This window comes from Mirounga angustirostris, unplaced genomic scaffold, assembly GCF_029215605.1.
Source record: "Mirounga angustirostris isolate CCGP_5_RB_7025 unplaced genomic scaffold, mMirAng1.0.hap1 SCAF_2, whole genome shotgun sequence".
Classification (NCBI taxonomy): domain Eukaryota; kingdom Metazoa; phylum Chordata; class Mammalia; order Carnivora; family Phocidae; genus Mirounga; species Mirounga angustirostris.
Genome location: NW_026991710.1, coordinates 169,216,377 through 169,236,122, shown reverse-complemented (window position 1 = coordinate 169,236,122; position 19,746 = coordinate 169,216,377).

Below are 19,746 nucleotides of genomic sequence, written 5' to 3'. Positions count from 1 at the left end.
ATCTAATCTATGGCAGTCATTACTATGTTCTCCATTTTTATAACTTTGCCATTTCAAGAATGTTTTATAAATGGAATCGTGTATTACATAACCTTTTGGGACTGGCTTTTTTCCATTCAAGGTAGTTCTCTGGAGACTCACCCAGGGTGTTGTGTGTGTCAATAGTTTGTTTCTTTTATTGCTGAGTAGTACTTCATAGTATGGGTGTATCACAGGGTAACCATTCAATCCTTGAAGGACATTTGGGTTACTTCAGTTTGGGGCTATTAAGAGTAAAGCTGCCTGTGGTACCAGGGACACCCCTGTTCTGCACACTAATGAAGAGTCAGTGCTGACAAATCCAAAGTAATCACTGTAATCATCCCTTTCATCTTCCCTCCTCTCCCCAAAGCTTAAACTAATAATAATAAACATTTCTGTACAGGTTTTCATGCGACCATAAGTTTTCAGGGATGAATGCCCGCAAGCACAATTGCTGGGTGATGTGGTAGTTGCATGTTTAGTTTTGTTTTAAGAAACTGCCAAAATGTTTCCCAAAGTGGCTATACCATTTTATATTCTGACCTGCCATGAATAAGTGATCTAATTTTCTGCATATTTACTAACATTTGGTATTGTGGCTATTTCTAATTTAGCCATTCTGATAGGTATATAGGGATAACTGACTGTGGTTTTAATTTGCATTTTGCTCATGGCTAATAAAGTTTAATATCTTGTCTTACGCTTATTTGCCATGAATATATTCTCTTTGATGAAATGTTTGTTCATGTCTTTTTGCCCATGTTCTAATAAGATTGTTTTTCTGTTATGTTTTGAAAGTTCTTTACATATTTTAGATTTACATATTTTAGTCTGTTGCTGGTACTGCGGTGTGCAAATATGTTATCCTAGATTGTAATCTGTATTTTCATCTTCTTCACAGGCTCTTTTACAGAGAAAAAGTTTTTAATCTGGATGAAACCCAATTTACCCACTTTTTCTTTTATGGATCATGCTTTTTGTGTCAAATCTAAGACTTCTTTGCTTAGCCTTAGATCTTAAAGATTTTCTATTTTTTCCCCAAAAGTTTTAGAGTTTTATGTTTTTCACTCAAGTCCATAATCTATTTCGGGTTAATTTTTGTCTCAGGTGTGAGACTTCGATGAAGTTCATTCTTTTTTTGGTGGGCGGGGGTGCAGAAATGCCCACTTGCTTCAGTACCAGTTTGAAAAAGCTCTTTTTTTCTTTGTTGAATTGCTTTTGCATCTTTGTTTTTAAAATTCAGTTAGGCATTTTTGTTCAGGGCTATTTCTGAGTTCTTCATTCCGTTATTGTATGTATGTGTCTCTCCTTTTACCAAAATCTGCAGTCCTAATTACTGTGACTATATACACTTAGACTAAATCCTCCTTCTTTATTCTCTTTCAAATTAGTTCTCTCTATTCTAATTCCTTTGACTCTCCATGTAAATTTGAGAATAATCCTGTTTATCTCTACTAAATATATTACTGGTGTTTTGAGAGGAATTATTGTAAACTTGTATATCAATCCGGGGAGAATTGACATCTTTTCTATGTTGAGTCTTCCAATCCGTGAACACAGGATGTCTCTCCATATTTAGATCTTTTATTTCTTTCATCAACATGTTGTTACTTTTCAGCATGCAAGTTCTGTACTTAACTTTGTGAAATTCATGCTTATTTTATTTGCCTTTTGAGTTTACAAATGGCACTATTTTTTTTTTTAATTTCAATGCTCACACTTTCATTACTAGCATATAGGAATATAGTCCATAGAATAAACCTGTACGAACGTATTTTTATGTTGCTCCAAGTGTGTCTTCAGGATAAATTCCTTAGAAGCAGGGTTACTGGGTCAAAAGGTAGGTGAATATATAACTATGTTAAATGTGGCCAAATTCCTCCCCTGATGGATAACATTGGCTTCTATTTTGCCTTTCCACAGCAGTGTATAAGAGGGCTTATTCCCAAAAGTCTCACTAACAGAATATATTGTCAGACTTGAAAAGGTTTTGCCAATCTGATAGATGACAAGCTGCATTTTGGTGTCATTTTGATTTGTGTTTCTACAATTATAAATAAGATGAAACATATATTTGTACACTTAAGGGCCATTATTTAGCACTATTGAGAATAGTCCGTTTATGTATTTTCTCATTTTTATATGAACCTTTGGTCCCTTTTCTCTCAATTTTAAGGATTTTACATATTGTTAGGATATCGATGTACTTTGTGCATTGCAAATACTTTCCCCCCAATTCTCAGCGGTCTTTTCACTTTGTGATGCTGTTTTTTGGGTTTTTTTAATCATGCTTTTTAATCATATTATGTCATCAAATTTATAATGTTTTCTTTTTTTATCTTTGAATTTTATTAGAGAGAGAGAGAGGGAGCACAAGCAGGGGGAGTGGTAGGCAGAGGGAGAGGGAGAAGCAGGCTCCCCACTGAGCAGGACCCTGGGATCATGACCCGAGTGGAAGGCAGGCTCTTAACTGACTGAGCCACCCAGGCACCCCTTTGTCTTTGAATTTTAAGTCTTATTTAGAAAGCCTTTCCTTACACTGAAGTTAAAGAGGAAATTACCTATGTTTTCCTTCAGTACTTCCTGGTCTTGTTTTTCACGTTGAGATCTCTGATGCATTTAAAGTTTATTCTTGTGTATGGTGCGAGGTATGGGCCCAGTTTTATCTTTTTCCCAGTGGTTGTAGCTGTCCCAGCACTTCTTCTTAAAAAAATCTATTGTTTCCCCAGTGATTTGAGAGACAACATTTATCATATACTAAATTTCCACATGTACCAATGTCTATTTTTGGACATTCTATTCCATTGGTCTATTCATACCCCAGTATCACATCCGTTCACCAATGTTCTGTGTCTCACTTCCTTGCTAGAGAATGTAAGCCTGTGATCTGCCTTCCGAAATATGGTAGCTTGCTGGGAAGGATGTGGGTCTGTGGGCCTGTCCTATCACACTTCCCCCAGCACATGACTTTGTGTTCTCCCCTTTCAAAGGCACAGTTCTAACTTTTGTGTATTAGAGAGGATGACAATGTACATTTCAGATGCTCATTAGGATTAACTAACACAATATATGTGAGACTTCACTGTTAACTGTTATTGTTATTAATATGCACAGTGCAGCACATATGGTGGAATTTAACAGGCCAGGTCCTGTATGTAGTTAGGCAGAGATGGAATCCACCCTCCTAGTGAGTGCATGACCTTGAGCAAGGTAACTTAGCTTTTCTGAGACTTAGATTTCTCGTTCTGAAATGCAGATAATAATTATAACTCTATGATCAAGTTGTAAGGATTTATTATAATACTGTATGGAGGGCACTTAACACAGTGTCTGACACAGAGTTTGTGTTTGATTAATGTTAGATTTTGCCTTTATTAATCTATAGATATCACTAACAACTTTTAGAGTGAAAGAATATTCCATTTCCAGAAATTCAAAAGTGTTTGCAGAAGCTATGCTATATACACATCACACCTACCACACTTCAGTGAAATCCAGCTTAGTTGGTAATCAGTTTCGTTTAAAAATAAAAAAAATAATAATTGGCCTTCTACGGATGGCCTTTAAAAAATTGTTTGCTTGGCGCCTTGTAGACACAGTGCCAGTCTCTGTTGCCCTGATCACATGTATTTTGTGAGAATACATATTAAATAGAACACATATCAAATAGCTAGACTCAATTGTGGTAGCCAGCTGTCCACGGACAACATTCTTGGGGGAAATGCCTCATGTCTTTAATTTCAAAGATCTTTCTACATTGGGTCAGTGCCCACTTCACATTTCAGATCCCAAAGGCAGGCCCTGGACTGTCTAAAGGCAAGTTTATAGTTCTTCATTAGAGATGATTCATGTTTTCCACGACTTTCAAATTGCTTTTCTGCAGAGGGTTAATTTTAAGGGAAACAAAACAAACAAGCCCAAACGTTTCTATTTATTAATGAGATTTTCAGCTCAATGCAAACCTTGTTGTTATTGATTGCCCCTCAAAGATATTAATTTATCATAGGCTTAATTCTGCATAGAGACTTCCCAATTACAATATCTCTTCTTCCTTACCTACTTCAGAATTCTGACATTAGATTAAACTTGTGTTTCCTGTCACTCCTTCATTTTTCCTAATCCTGTTTCCCCAGCCTTCTGCTTGGCTAACCATTGGCAATATTTTGGCATCTTTCCTGTTGATCTCATGAAACTTATCCTTTATTAATACTCCTTGGCATCCAATAACTTCAAGGTGATAGAAGAACAGGAATGGCATTAATAATTTAGAATTGAATAACAAACTAGAACAGAATAGGCCACTTTCCTTCGCCTGCTTACCCTCTCTTGGCAGCATGGAGGAATTGTCGGTGCCAAGCAAAGTAGGGCAAGGACACTGACTGAGAAGGCAGAGATGGATCAACAAATCGGAGCAAGAAGGTCAGCTGGGTTTTCTGATCCCTGTTTTCTACCCCCCAAAAAATGAAAGAATTCTTCATGAAACCACACATGAATAACAAGAGATCATAAAGATTATCTAGCTCTGTGCTTCCTTATTAAGATGAGAAAACTGAAACAGAAAGATAAAATAATTGGTCCAAGATCACACAGGGACTTAATGGATGTCTCAGAGTCTTTTCCAGCACGAAATAGAGTCATTTTGGAGAGGTAATTTAAAGGAAGCATCAGATGTCCTGAAACTAAGATTTTCACTGAAGTTTATCCTGGTAGAATGTTCAAGTTTGACACTTAATCATACCAGAGAAAAGAAAATGTGTGAAGCCATTTATAAACATTTCTGTAAGATCCTCATTAACACTTGATGGTTTTCCTCTGAACTCCTAGGCATGTATGACACATTTAACCTGCCTCCTGGATTTACAGGATCCTTCAAGCCCACACTGGATTCCAATTTGTCCGCTCCTGCACTTGATTACTAACATACGTCCATATCAATCTGCTGGATGTATTCATATAATGACTTAAATCTTTAACTTACAGTTTATTCCCAGAAGAATCCACCCAACTAGTTTAAAGTACACTGTTAATAGGACCAGAATTTCGAAATCTTTCTAGCCCCACAGTACCTAATTTATTGTTCATGCCATAATAGATGCTCAGTAAGTACATGTTCATCTACTGAGCAGTAGTCATTTAATGAGTGTTTATGACTACTTTGCTGATCACCCTGAATGACACTGGATTTAGAAAAATGACCCACTTGTCTGAGGAGACTTCAGTTCTGGAAACAAATGAACCCCTTCGTGCCTAAGGATCCTCCTGAGAAACCTTGCATCCTCCAGTATTAATTAATTAATTCCTGATTTAAAAAAATTCTTCCAGGTTTACATTTATGCCTTTCAATCTCAAGGCATTTACAAGCTTGTGTGTAAAGATGTAACTGCTATTTTAATCAATTCCTGCAAATGCTCATATCCTATTAGAGAAGACAGCCTCTGCAAGAGCAACCGGGTTGTGGGACAGGTTCATTCCAAGTGATGATCTCTATTCTGATACTGTAGAAAATCCTATAATGCAATAAAATGTTTCCAACAAGGCCTATTGAATACATTACAGTTAAAAATAATTCAGTCTGTCCCAATGATTGATTTGAGCCACAAACTAGAGACTGGCAGCTAAGTCACTTTTTTTCTGTCTCCCAAATATTTTCCATGTAATGAAAATTGATCCTTTTTATTGTGTTGATGAAATAATAATAGAGTCATAAAACATAACAGAACAAGAGGAAGTTGACAAAGTATATGTTTGATTAATTGCCTTAATAGATTATAGGTGCTGATGGAAATGTTTCTGATTTCTCAAGACTCATTTTTCAATCTTTTAAGAGGTAACGCAAAACATATGTATTTACCAACCCCCAACTCGATGAACAAGAACTGAAACCCAAAATGCATGTGCCAGAAGTACTTGAAGCATGAAAAGTCTACAATCTATCTAGAGTTTTAAGGCTATGGCAGGCTGAATGGGTTGCCTTGTCAGCCAGGACAGGAGGATAGTTGATCAGAAAGCCTTTGGACTCTCTCTTCTCAAGTCATGTCTGGCTTTTGTCTTGCAGAATGGAAGGTCCAAATTTCTCAGAGCCAACACAGGCACCATCATCAGTGGCCCCTGCTGCCCCTGAATGTTTTTAACCCTGCTCTCAACCCGGATGGACTTTGTCATGGGACCCTGTGAGGATTTTATGGGTAAGAAGATGCGACAGATGCTCAATAATTGGCCGCTGAGCAGCGTTCAGTTGGTGGAGGCAATATCATTTAGAGTTACGGCTCTCAGAACCTTTTCTCTTCTTGTGATGTTGCAATCTTCAAATATGTGACTTTTCCTATCTGCATTTATTCACTTTTTTATTTGTTTATATTTCTAATTTGTCTACCATGTGATAGGCCTGGTAATGCAGCAATTAATATAAGATGCACAATTGTTGTCCTTGAAGAATTTATAGCTTATTTAGAGAAACAGACATTAAGCATGTCATTTCAATAAACTGTCATGAGTGTTATGATAGTGGGTACGTCAGGTCCTACAAGAACATATATCAGAGATGGGTAAGCCTAACTTTCTCTAGAAGGTTAAGGAAGACAGGTCATATGTAGATGGAGATGTTTAAGCTAAAATATAAAAATTTAGAAGGAGTTAGCAAGGCAAAGTGGTGTTATTCGATGGTGGGTGGGTGGTGTGGGAACTGTCCTCTACTTTTTCCTTATTCAAAAAACCCTAATGTTGAAAGTTCTCCATTTAGTAATTCTGGAGTAGCTTGTATGAAACAAACCCTCCCACAGAGAGCAGTTGTAAGCTCTGGATAAAATATAAAAAGCAACTATTTAAAGTCAGCGAGGAGAAGTCAAAGGCAGGAAGAAATTTGAGAAGATTCACTCCTGAAAGAAGGAAATCTCACTGGCTGAGGCCCACGATGTTACAGATTTTGCCCTGAGAGCACATGATGCTGGACAGTTAGACATCAAACAGAACACCTTGGTCTTTTTGGCAAGGGGTGGCTGGAAATCAAAGGGGAACAAAATCTCTCATGTACTCCCATTAGCTACAGATCTTCTTGAAAACTAGGGTGACCCTTAAACTGCACATGTTCAGGGAAGATTACAGGATGCCCAGAAGAAAGTGATAGATTTGCAGCTGAAAAATCTGAGCAGGAGATTTAAGCTGCTGACCCATACAAGAGATAAAAAGTTCATAATTGAGTTCTATAAATTTGAAAAGTCTTCAAGAGAGCTGCTTTGATTGAGAGTTAAGCTTTTGCAGCCCCTTTTGGAGTCCTGAGCCTGGTCAAGCCTTCTCTGCACTGCCTTTGGAGAAGATAAGATATTTTTTGTATATTACCAGCAAGGCACCCTAGCTTTCACCCTTAGTTTTCAGTTGGCTATTAATTGCTCTCAGCTTTTTATTACCTTCTTTCCAGAGCTCAATTTAACCACTCAGTTCTGTTGTTCTTATAGCTATTATTTCATAGTTCTCAAACACTTGATAAATTATACCAGCCAGTGCATTTTCTTATGATATAGACCAACCCACTTCACCACTGGTGAAAGTCGAAGCATTTGCGTCTCCAGTTTTTGCAGGAACTATCTATGATCCACTCACCACCATCAGGAGGATCCTCCTTGCTACCTGGCAGCAAGTGACCCAGCTCAAAAATGCCATCTCATTGGCTACTGTCCTTGACCATCTGATAACAATTATTGCCATTTCAAAATATATTCTCAGAGTTTAGCATGCAGGATGTTTGCAAATGCACTTGGGATCACACCTATAAAAGAAAAGGGACAGAAGCTGGATTGGTTAGAGTGAGAAGTTGAATACAATACCTTAGCAACCAGAAACGTTGAAACTGGGGCGGCGGAGCAAGATGGCGGAGGAGTAGGAGACCTGGATTTTCTCTCCTCTCAGGAATTCAGCTGGATAGGGATCAAACCATTCTGAACACCTACAAACTCAACAGGAGATCGAAGAAAAGAAGAGCAACAACTCTCTGAACAGAAAAGCGACCACTTTCTGGAAGGTAGGACGTGCGGAGAAGTGAATCCGAGGCGATATTCGGGAGGATAGACGGCGGGGGAGGGGCCTCCGTCTGCCGCTTCTGTAAGTGATAGAACCAGGGAGCACAAAATCGGAACTTTTAAAAGTCTGCTCCGCCGAGGGACGTCACTCTGGTGGCTAAGCGGGGGGTGGAACCCTCCGGGACAGTGTGGTCTCAGGACCCTCGGGGTCACAGAAAGACCGGGGGTGCCTGAGTGTGGCAGAGCTCCCAGGTAATGAGCAGGGAAGCCGGCTGCAGAGGCGGAGCCCAGGCGCGGGCTCTCAGCTCGGGGTGGCCATAAACCATGATCCGCGGCACAGTCGGGCCCCTGCTCCTCCAGCAGGGACCCAACAAGCGGCAGATCCGGGGAGACTCACCTTCCTCCCCTGGGAGGAGCCGCGCGGGAGTGCACCGCAGGGATCTGCTGGGTCTGGAGACTCCACCCGGGGTCGGATGCCAGAGATAGAGGCGCGCGGTCACAGGCCGGGCGAGCACGGAGTGCGGCCGGAGACCGGGGAGACAGGAGTGACTGACGGCTTTTCTCTGGGGGCTCACTGAGGAGCGGGGCCTGAGTTCTCGGCTCCTCCGGGGCAGAGATTGGGAGGCCGCCATTTTCACTCTCCGCCTCCAAAGCTGTACGGAGAGCTCGCAGGGAACAAAAGCCCCGGAGAGCAAACCCAGCAGATGACTTAGCCGGGAGGGGGCAAGGGCGGGGCAATTCCGCCTCCGGCAGAGACATTTGGAAACCACGGCAACAGGCCCCTTCCCAGAAGATCAGTGAACAGCCAGCCAAGACCAAGTTTACCGATCAGTGAGAACGGCAGAACTCCAGCGCTAGGTCAATACTGCACATAGAATTGATGGCTTTTTTACCATGATTCTTTAGTCTTTCAAAGTTAATTTCTTTTTTTTAACTGTCTTTTTTCTTTTTTTTTCTTTGTGAATTTTTCTTTTTCCCTTTTTCAACCAACATCTTATCAATCCCTTTAAAAAAAAAAACATTTTTGTTTTTCATTTTTAGAGTCATATTCTATCCCTTCATAGTAGTTACCTGTATTTTTGGCTTACATATATAAGTTGTCCTCTCTTTAAAATTTTGAGATAGTTCCTTCCAACAGATTAAAATATACCCTAAATCTCTAGTATACAGTGTTTTCTATTCCCCTGCCTGATCACATCCTCTCCCTTTTTTTAATCTTTTTTCTTTTTTTAAATCCTCTTCTTCCTTTTTTCAAACAACTTCTTATCAATTCCTTTTATAAAATTATTTATAATTTCCATCTTTACAGTCATATTCCATCCCCTCATCATATCAACCCTTATTTTTGTACATATATAAGTTTTTCTTTCTTTAAAATTTTGGGAGGCACTTTCTTCTAAAAGACCAAAATACACCCCAAATCTAGTGTGTAGCATTGATCTATATACCAGCCTGATCATATTTGATCGCATTCTGGTTTTTTAGTTGTTGTTGTTGTTGTTTTGTTTGTTTTTCTTTTTCTTTTTATCTTTATCTTTTTCTTTTTTTTTCTTTTTCTTTTTTCTCTCTTTCCCTTTCTTTTCCCACTGCTTCAGGTCTTTTCTGATTTGTTTAGAGTATATTTTCTGGGGACGTGGTTACTCTGCTAGCATTTTGTTCTCTCATTAATCTATTCTCCTCTGGACAAAATGACAAGATGGAAAAAATCACCTCAACAAAAAGAACAAGAGGTAGTACCGACTGCCAGGGACCTACTCAATACGGACATTAGTACGATGTCAGATCTAGAGTTCAGAATCATCACTTTAAAGATACTAGCTGGGCTTGAAAAAAATATGGAAGTTATTAGAGAAACCCTTTCTGGAGAAGTAAAAGAACTAAAATACAACCAAGGAGAAATCAAAAAGGCTATTAATGAGGTGCAATCAAAAATGGGGGCGCTAACTGCTAGAATAAATGAGGCAGAAGAGAGAATCAGTAATATAGAAGATGAAATGATGGAAAATAAAGAAGCTGAGAAAAAGAGATAAACAACTACTGGATCACGAGGGCAGAATTCGAGAGATAAGCGATACCATAAGATGAAACAACATTAGAATAATTGGGATCCCAGAAGAAGAAGAAAGAGAGAGAGGGGCAGAAGGTATAATGGAGCAAATTATAGCAGAGAACTTCCCTAATTTGGGGAAAGAAACAGGCATGAAAATCCAGGAAGCACAGAGAACCCCTCTCAAAATCAATAAAAACAGGTCAACACCCCGACATCTAATAGTAAAACTTACGAGTCTCATAGACAAAGAGAAAATCCTGAAAGCAGCTCGGGAGAAGAGATATGTAACCTACAAGGGTAGAAACATTAGATTGGCAACAGACCTATCCACAGAGACCTGGCAGGCCAGAAAGGACTGGCAGGATATCTTCAGAGCACTAAATGAGAAAAATATGCAGCCAAGAATACTCTATCCAGCTAGACTGTCATTGAAAATTGAAGGACAGATAAAAAGCTTCCAGGACAAACAAAAACTAAAGGAATTTGCAAACACAAAACCAGCCCTACAGGAAATCTTGAAAGGAGTCCTCTAAGCAAAGAGAGAGCCTAAAAGCAACATAGACCAGAAAGGAACACAGACAATATACGCTAACAGTCACCTTATAGGCAATACAATGGCACTAAATTCCTATCTTTCAATAGTTACCTTGAAAGTAAATGGGCTCAATGCCCCAGTCAAAAGACACAGGCTATCAGACTGGATTAAAAAACAAGACCCATCGATATGCTGTCTGCAAGAGACTCATTTTAGACCCAAAGACACCCCCAGATTGAAAGTGAGGGGGTGGAAAACCATTTACCATGCTAATGGTCACCAAAAGAAAGCTGGGGTGGCAATCCTTATATCAGACAAATTAGATTTTAAACCAAAGACTGTAATAAGAGATGAGGAAGGACACTATATCCTACTTAAAGGATCTATCCAAGAAGATCTAACAATTGTAAATATCTATGCCCCTAACATGGGAGCAGCCAATTATATAAGGCAATTAATAACAAAAGCAAAGAAACACATTGACAACAATACAATAATAGTGGGGGACTTTAACACCCCCCTCACTGAAATAGACAGATCGTCTTAGCAAAAGATCAACAAGGAAATAAAGACTTTAAATGACACACTGGACCAAATGGACTTCACAGACATATTCAGAACATTCCACCCCAAAGCAACGGAATACACATTCTTCTCTAGTGCCCATGGAACATTCTCCAGAATAGATCACATCCTAGGTCATAAATCAGGTCTCAACTGGTACCAAAGGATTGGAATCATTCCCTGCCTATTTTCAGACCACAATGCTTTGAAACTAGAACTCAATCACAAGAGGAAAGTCGGAAAGAACTCAAATACATGGAGGCTAAAGAGCATCCTACTGAAGAATGAATGGGTCAACCAGGAAATTAAAGAAGAATTAAAAAAATACATGGACCAATGAAAATGAAAACACAACTATTCAAAATCTTTGGGAGGCAGCAAAGGCAGTCCTAAGAGGAAAATATATAGCAATACAAGCCTTTCTCAAGAAGCAAGAAAGGTCTCAAGTACACAACCTAACCCTCCACCTAAAGGAGCTGGAGAAAGAACAGCAAATAAAGCCTAAGCCCAGCAGGAGAAGAGAAATCATAAAGATCAGAGCAGAAATCAATGAAATAGAAACTAAAAGAACAGTAGAACAGATCAATGAAACTAGGAGCTGGTTCTTTGAAAGAATTAACAAGATTGATAAACCCCTGGCCAGACTTATCAAAAAGAGAAGAGAAATGACCCAAATCAACAAAATCATGAATGAAAGTGGAGAGATCACAAACCAACACCAAAGAAATACAAACAATTATAAGAACATATTATGAGCAACTCTATGCCAGCAAATTAGATAACCTGGCAGAAATGGAGGCATTCCTAGAGATGTATCAACTACGAAAACTGAACCAGGATGAAATAGAAAACCTGAACAGACCTATAACCACTAAGGAAATGGAAGCAGTCATCAAAAATCTCCCAAAAAACAAAAGCCCAGGGCCAGATGGCTTCCCAGGGGAATTCTACCAAACATTTCAAGAAGAATTAATACTTATTCTTCTGAAACTGCCAAAAAATAGAAATGGAAGGAAAACTTCCAAACTCATTTTATGAGGCCAGCATTACCTTGATCCCAAAACCAGACAAAGACCCCATCAAAAAGGAGAATTACAGACCAATATTCCTGATGAACATGAATGTAAAAATTCTCACCAAAATACTAGCCAATAGGATCCAACAGTACATTAAAAGGATTATTCACCATGACCAAGTGGGATTTATCCCTGGGCTTCAAGGTTGGTTCAACATCCACAAATCAATCAATGAATACAATACATTAACAAAAGAAAGAACAAGAATCATATGATCCTCTCAGTAGATGCAGGAAAAGCATTTGACAAAGTACAGTATCCTTTCTTGATCAAAACTCTTCAGAGTATAGGCATAGTGGGTACATACCTCAATATCATAAAAGCCATCTATGAAAAACCTACAGCAAATATCATTCTCAATGGGGAAAAACTGAGAGCTTTCCCCCTAAGATCAGGAACGCAGCAGGGATGTCCACTATCACCACTGCTATTCAACATAGTATTGGAAGTCCTAGCCACAGCAATCAGACAACAAAAAGAAATAAAAGGCATCCAAATTGGCAAAGAAGAAGTCAAACTCTCACTCTTTGTAGATGATATGATACTTTATGTGGAAAACCCAAAAGACTCCACCCCAAAACTGCTAGAACTCATACAGGAATTCAGTCAAGTGGTAGGATATAAAATCAATGCACAGAAGTCAGTGGCATTCCTATACAGCAACAACAAGACAGAAGAAAGAGAAATTAAGGAGTCGATCCCATTTACAATTGCACCCAAAACCATAAGATACCTAGGAATAAATCTACCAAAGAGACAAAGGATCTGTACTCAGAAAACTATAAAATACTCATGAAAGAAATTGAGGAAGACACAAAGAAATGGAAAAACATTCCATGCTCATGGATTGGAAGAACAAATATTGTGAAGATGTCAATGCTACCTAGAGCAATCTACACATTCAATGCAATCCCCATCAAAATACCATCCACTTTTTTCAAAGAAATGGAACAAATCATCCTAAAATTTGTATGGAACCAGAAAAGACCCCACATAGCCAGAGGAATGTTGAAAAAGAAAAGCAAAGCCAGTGGCATCACAATTCCGGTCTTCCAGCTCTATTACAAAGCTGTCATCATCAAGACAGCATGGTACTGGCACAAAAACAGACACATAGATCAATGGAACAGAATAGAGAGCCCAGAAATGGACCCTCAACTCTATGGTCAACTCATCTTTGACAAAGCAGGAAAGAATGTCCAATGGAACAAAGACAGTCTCTTCAACAAATGGTTTTGGGAAAATTGGCCAGCCACATGCAGAAGAATTAAACTGGACCATTTCCTTACACCACACACAAAAATAGACTCCAAATGGTTGAAAGACCTCAATGTGAGACAGGAGTCCATCAAAATCCTAAAGGAGAACACAGGCAGCCACCTCTTCGACCTCAGCCGCAGCAACTTCTTCCTAGAAACATTGCCAAAGGCAAGGGAAGCAAGGGCAAAAATGAACTATTGGGACTTCATCAAGATAAAAAGCTTTTGCAAAGCAAAGGAAACAGTCAAGAAAACCAAAAGACAACCGACAGAATGGGAGAAGATATTTGCAAATGACATATCAGATAAAGGGCTAGTATCCAAAATCTATAAAGAACTCATCAAACTCAACACCCAAAGAACAAAGAATCCAATCAAGAAATGGGCAGAAGACATGAACAGACATTTTTCCAAAGAAGACATCCAAATGGCCAACAGACACATGAAAAAGTGCTCAATATCACTCGGCATCAGGGAAATCCAAATCAAAACCTCAATGAGATACCACCTCACACCAGTCAGAATGGCTAAAATTAACAAGTCAGGAAACGACAGATGTTGGCGGGGATGCGGAGAAAGGGGAACCCTCCTACACTGTTGGTGGGAATGCAAGCTGGTGCAACCACTCTGGAAAACTGTATGGAGGTTCCTCAAAAAGTTGAAAATAGAGCTACCATATGATCCAGCAATTGCACTACTGGGTATTTACCCCAAAGATACAAAAGTAGGGATCAGAAGGGGTACGTGCACCCCGATGTTTATAGCAGCGATGTCCACCATAGCCAAACTGTGGAAAGAGCCAAGATGTCCATCGACAGATGAATGGATAAAGAAGAGGTGGTATATATATACAATGGAATATTATGCAGCCATCAAAAGGAATGAGATCTTGCCATTTGCAACAACGTGGATGAAACTGGAAGGTATTATGTTGAGCAAAATAAGTCAAACAGAGAAAGACATGTATCATCTGACCTCACTGATATGAGGAATTCTTAATCTCTGGAAACAAACTGAGGGTTGCTGGAGTGGGGGTTGGAGTGGGAGGGATGGGGTGACTGGGTGATAGACACTGGGGAGGGTATGTGCTTTGGTAAGCGCTGTGAATTGTGCAAGACTATTGACTCTCAGATCTGTACCTCTGAAACAAATAATGCAATATATGTTAAGAAAAAAAAAAGAAGAAGGTAGCGGGAGGGGAAGAATGAAGCGCGGGAAATTGGAGGGGTAGACGAACCATGAGAGACGATGGACTCTGAAAAACAAACAGGGTTCTAGAGGGAAGGGGGGTGGGAGGATGGGTTAGCCTGGTGGTGGGTATTGAGGAGGGCACATTCTGCATGGAGCACTGGGTGTTATGCACAAACAATGCATCATGGAACACTTCATTTAAAACTAATGATGTAATGTTTGGGGATTAAAATAAGAATTTAAAAAAATGCAAAAAAAAAAAAAAAGAAACGTTGAAACTGAAAAGGCTCTCAAAATTGTTCCCCATTAGGACAAGATAGCCAGGTCTTCATACACTATATGCAATAAAGTATACTGTATTTAGACCATCCCAGGAAGGTCTGTAATTTGTGTACTATGGCTTTCTGCAGCCAAAGAAATCCCCAAAGGAGCTGACAGCTAAAAGCTGTTCTGCTAACAGCACTTCCAAAGGCTGAGTCAACAGGTGCTTTCATCAAAATGGATTTGGGTGGTTTATCATAATTTTCAACACAATCTACATCCAACCGTCTTGGACCCTGAAGTGATAAGCTTAATGGTAAAAGCCAGCACTCTAAAAATAGCAGAATGAAAATGAAGAAAAAAGCTGGTTCTTTGAATCCTGGAAACATTAGGAATTCTTATTAGGATATTATACATAGGTCATCATTGTGGTCATCGTTAGCTAGATTTTCAGTTACTGAAAACTGAAAACATTTTAACAAATGAGGGAGGGAGAGAAGGGCAGAGACCATACTGAAGGCGGAGGAACCATCTTATGAAAAGCAAAGATTGTGGGGGAACACACATCTTTGAAGAACTGAAACAAGTCCAGTATGGATGACATATATAGTACAGGATAGGGAGAAAATAAAGCTGAAGAAGTAAGCAGGGGTGAAATCATGGATGCTTCTCAAACTTCACTGTAGAGTTGATTTTATGCCAAAGGCAAGGGAAAGCAATAGTAAGGTTTTAAGCCCAAAAGTGATATAATAAAGTTCTGCTTTTGAAAGATCTCTCCAGCTCCGCTAAGGAGTTTAAGTTGGAGAGGCCAAGGCAAGACACAGGGAAACCTTTTAGGAAGTAATTGCTCTAATCCTGGTGAAAGGGGGCTTGGAGCAGGGCGGGAGCTGTGGGCATGGAACAAAAGTGAGCAGAATAAGAGCATTTAAAGGTCGGAACCAATTGCACTTGGTGACCATCTTGTTAAGGGAAAACTTGAAATTGGGGATGATTTCTCAGACCCTGGCTTGGGTGACATGTGCCTGGGCATACACAACTTCAGTTGTAGCCCAGCAGGGAGGTACAGGCATTGGGCTTCAGAGCCAGACTCTGTGTTCCCTTCCTGACAGGTACTTCTTAGTTGGGTGCCTTTTACCCATGTTCACCATTCCGTAGTTCCGTTTTCTCATCTGTAAAATGTTAAATATCAACCTTCGAAGCTTGTGTGAGGAGTAAATGAATTCATACTGGTAAAATACTTGTCCATAGTAACTTTCCAATAAATACCAGTCATTATTATTAGGGACCTCACTCTGGTTTTTCTATTCCTGCTTCTTGTTTGGTTTTTGAATCTTGTTGATTTGGATTTTTTCAGATTCCAATGTGATAACCCATTCTGTCCCTTGTTTTCTTCACGATGACTTGCCTTGGCATTCCTGATGCCCCAGCCAGCCCCATTAACTCCCTCACACCATGCCAATGGAAGAGCAAGTGATATTGTAGGAAAAGAATTTCCTGATGAAAGTTATTTCAATTTAAACTTGTGTATACTGAAATTACTGAGTCCTCAAATGAAACAGTCTGACAGTCAAGGCTAAAGGCTTTGGCATCTAGGACCAATGGCATCAGCATCACATTCCTGTTTATCTCAGGCACCAGTGGGAATCAAGCCTCCTCATCTGATCCCACATTTGTACACTGTCAGTCTTTTCTGTATTGCCCCTACCCTTTCATCCTTCATTGCTTTCCCAAGCTCTTCCACTGCACCTCTGGAATTTAGAGTTTGTCCTCAAGCCTCCCTACCCCACATACATTCTCAAAATACATTCTCTAAATGTCCCTTTCACTTTTTGCTCTAACTGAAACTGACTTGCTCCACATCATTTCACCTGCAGCATCCTGAGTATAGATTTCTTCCCCCTCACCCCCCAGCCCCAAGAATGGCATAACTTGGGAAAAATGGCCTAGGATTGGGGTAGGAGTTCCCCATGTTTTTCATAGATACTTCCAAACTACCTTTCCCACTTTCTCCTTCAAAACCCATTTATTGTATATGTCATCAGGTTTTGCCATTACTGTTCTCGCTTTCAGTGCCTGATCTCCTAGTTACTCCCCTTCCTTAATTTGTAATTTCAGCATATTGTTCACTGTCTCCCTATCAACCATACTTTCAGTATTAATTCTCAGAGACTTTAAAATATATGTAGATGATCTCATGGTTCTTGATCCCACTAGTGTTAAATTTTATCCTAGTGATCATCAATGATTAAAATCTTGGTTTAAAAGTCCATCATGTCCTATCCTTCAACTCACTTCCTCTAGTCCTCCTACACCAACAATTTTATGCTCTTGGTGAGGTCTTCTGTCTGTTGATCCCTCCTCACTTTAACTTTCCAATAATTTATCTTCCTCCCTTTCTTCCTAACCCAGTGTAGAATTCATAGTAAGTAAAACCCCTAACTCTCCAATCCTTCCTCCTGACACATTTTTCTCCATTCTACTTACCTCATAGAACTTCAACCTTATTTAAATCCAAACATGTGCTTCTTTCATATTTGCATATGGCCCACTGAATTTTGCCCAAGAGAAAAATAAAATGACAGAACCATGGTGACAGGACCTACTTTAAGCTTCTGGCTACAGTTCTGAAACATCACCTTCCTGGTTAAATTCATTTTCCACACTATCAGATGATTATTTCATACTATTCTTCCAAATCTTCCCCTTCTTCTCCATATCCCCCATACTCTCAACTGATCACCTCACCATGGACTTAATAGAGAAATTAGATATTTCATCTTTTCACCATTTCCATGAAAGAAGTACACATACTAATATTTTAGACAACTGACTTCACAGGAGGTTTCTATCCTAGAAAGGACTTCATTTCTGGAACCACCCTCTTCTCTCCCACATCAATTTCTCCCTCTTTATTGGACTCTACCAAATTCCCAAATCTACCCTAACTGCATCTCTACACAGTGCATTAACAACCTAGTTGCTCAGGCCAAAAGTCTAGATTCCTTTCTTTTCATCATCTTTCACATCTAATTCATCAGTGAGTCCCAAGTCCCATAGTGTAGATTTTGAAATAGTCTGAATATGACTTTATTTCACCATCTTCAATGACATGGTCTCAATTTGAACACTTTTATCTCTAGCATGAACTACTGCTATAGTCTTCAGGTCTCCCTGTCTCCTTCTTCCCTCACATGGTCTATTTGCCACAATATGCCCAGGATAATCTTAATAACTTACTTTGTGTAAACTTAAGAATAACTTTGATCATATCTCTTCACTCCTACTAACCCTCTAATTATAAAAAAATATGAACAAACAAATCTTTTTAGTATGGTCAATGAATTTATCCTTGTCCAGATCTCTAATCTCATCTATCTGTCTCTACTACCCCTTCACTAGTTAACTGTACTAATCTTCTTTCTGTTCCTCTAACATGCCATTCCAACGTCTTTGCATTTTTCCTTTCCTTTACTCATTACTCAGATTTCAAATCTAATATCACCTGCTCAGAGGCCTCTCCCAGCCAACCTAGGTAAAACCACTCACTCGCATCCGTGCTCTACCTTATTATTATTATAGTCTATCTTCTTCCAACGACTTCTTGGTTTTCAATATTCTTTTATTTGTTTTGCCTCCCGCCCCTCATACACATAGCAGATACCTGCATATTCCTTAAAGCAGATTTTCTCTCTTTCTCTCTCCCTTCTTCACTAGCACCTAAATAATATTTGAATTTGACACACATTACTTGTGATCAATAAACATTTGTTGACTGACTGAATGATGACTTACTGATATTGAAGCCCTAGTATTAAAAACCTGTACCACCAAGACCTTGGGTTCATACTTGAGAAATTAGGAAGCAAGATTAATGTAAAATTGTTCTTTTGATAGAGGAAAAAATCAACTCTCCATATTTAAGCAGAGACAGAATGAACAAGCTTCCTAGAGGAAATATAAATTAGATGGAAGTCACAGACACATAGAACAGATACATTTGAGATTTTACTTTAAATGTCATTCTACCTAGATTTTTCACTTAGTATTATAAGAACTTTCTCACATAATTAAAGATCTTTATAAACAAAATCTTCAATTGTTGAATAATATTCCATTTTCTATGGAGTGACATTAATTAATTTAACCATTCTATTGTTTATCAACATTTACTTTTTGAAAAAGGATTTTTCTTTTATAAATAAACATGATTATGCATTAGTCTTTTTGAACATTTCTGGTTATTTCTTCAGTATGAACTCTTAGGAGGGGAAAAACTACTTAAAATGGGTAAGTATTTTTAATGTTACCAACATTACTAAGTAGCTTCCTAAGATGTTTGTGTAATTTATATTCAAATAGTCTATAAAAGCAACCATTTCATAGCACCCTCCAACATTAATAATATTTATTTTATTCTTTGTTCGTTTATAGGCAAAAGGTTAATCTCAATATTTTCATTTGCATTTCTGTGGTTACTAGAATGTCATAAATATTTTAGATATCTGCATTATTTCTTTTGCATTTTGTACATCTGTATATTACATTTTCTCTTTTAGGTCTTAGTGACGTTCTTATCAATTTGCATGAAATTTTTATGTATTGAGCTTTATTTAATGGTTATAAATATATAACCATTTATCTGTTATGTTTGTTTCAAATACTCATCATATCTACAGATTTTTAAATGTTTTACCTAATGTCAGCAACATTAGAGGTTCTGAAGACAATGGGCAAATCTAAGGAAGAAATAAAAAATTCCTTCCTTCATAGAGTAGAA